This window comes from Austrofundulus limnaeus, unplaced genomic scaffold (assembly GCF_001266775.1).
Source record: "Austrofundulus limnaeus strain Quisiro unplaced genomic scaffold, Austrofundulus_limnaeus-1.0 Scaffold816, whole genome shotgun sequence".
In the NCBI taxonomy this organism is placed as follows: domain Eukaryota; kingdom Metazoa; phylum Chordata; class Actinopteri; order Cyprinodontiformes; family Rivulidae; genus Austrofundulus; species Austrofundulus limnaeus.
In genome coordinates this window covers 20,836-22,626 of record NW_013953218.1, presented here as the reverse complement: position 1 = coordinate 22,626, position 1,791 = coordinate 20,836, and positions in this window count along the sequence as shown.

Sequence of the window (1,791 nt, the reverse complement as noted above, 5' to 3'; positions counted from 1 at the left end):
CTACAAAATGGTTTATAGGCTACACATATTTTTTACTTAAAAACAATTTGCCAGGATTTGATTTTGTCAGCCAGGATGTCGACACACATTTTTAAATTTACAAGCTAGCATTAGCACTGGTTCTAAGCACAAACTATCAAATTCTAAACTACACCCTTTAAATTATTCTGGCAATTTGTTGTAGGCGTTGGCATTACAGTTATTTAATTTTCATCAGTTTGAAATGTTGAAAAATAAGGGATGTTAAAAGTTTCTATAAATATAGGCTGATTCTTGCTAATAATGCCAAAGGAACACAAGAAAGAAAATAATGGTGAGYATAAACAGTTTGATCCAGCAAAAAAGAAATCCAGGAGAGATGAGRTTTTCTATTCTCTCAGTCCACAAATTATTACTGGTGAAGGCAACGATGTGTTTCATCTTGAGTGGGACAATCTGAACAAAATAAGTGCAAACATCCATGGCACCAATGTGGGTAACTGGACTAGTGGGATCATGATACAGGAGGTGAAACTGGATTTGATGTTCCCAACTCTCTGGAAAATCAAATAAAGTTTCCTCTCTATGAACGGAAAAAGATACGTTCTTTGAAGGTAGATACACCTGAAACCTTAAACCCCTTCTGTATCTATAACCAAACTGGACCCAAGTTGTTTCTACCAAACAGTTATACTTTGGTTTAATCTGACTATATGACGTTCTCCCAGTCCTCTTCTGGAACATCCAAATGCTCTCTGGCAAACTTCAGACGGGCCTGGATATGTGCTGGCTTAAGCAGGGGGACACGTCTGGCACTGCAAGATCTGAGTCCCTGGTGGTGTAGTGTGTTACTGACAGTAGTCTTTGTTACATTAGTCCCAGCTTTCTGCAGGTCATTCACCAGGTCYCCCATGTGGTTCTGGGATTTTTGCTCACCATGATCATTTTGACCCCACAGGGTGAGATCTTGTGTGGAGCCTCACACACTGCACAACACTACATTACTGGGCCTGTATTTCTTCACAGGGGAAGATGTTACAAGCACCTTTAAAGGAAAAGGGAAGGTTGGGCTTCTATAAAAAGGCTGCAGAGATATCCCAAGTACCATGCAGCTTTCAGATTGTTTTAATTTAGATTTATAGAAGCATGTCATGGCAATAAGTGCCTACTGGCCCTATGTATTGATGCAATATGACTTTGCAATACTATAATTATTTATCTCCTCAGAAAACTTGGTGAGGAGTGGTCTGTGGAACCAGAAGTGTTCAAGCACATCGAGGCCTTCACATGTCTGATGTATGGAYACTATCAGGAGAAATCTGTGAACAGCATAAGAAGCATCATTCTCAGAAAGATGATCTGGGAGGATGAGACCATCACCACAAAACTGAAGGTGGACCTCTCGTGACTGCCTCCCTGCAGGGAGAACCTGGTTCCACATGTTAATCAAGTCAACCCCTATCTGACCATATACAAAAGAGCTACCATACTACGACCCTGGCCAGGGCTGAGTGAAGATCGTACCCTGGAGCCAACGTGGTCATATGGCCCAATCTGCCCTACTACACTGATTGACTTGCTGGAGGAAATAGTAGAGGATATAGATGTGGATGACATTAAAGAGCAAGATATGAATTATGAAGACCTTCTTATTGATGAATAAATAATTTGGGTGGTTTTCTTTTCTCCAAGGCCCAATTCCACCTATTTTTTCCTACATTTTTCCATTTATTTGGGTGACAATGCTTCATAAATCCTCCAGTCATGTCACTACCCATCTCCAGTAATTCCTCATGCCAAAATGGAACCAAA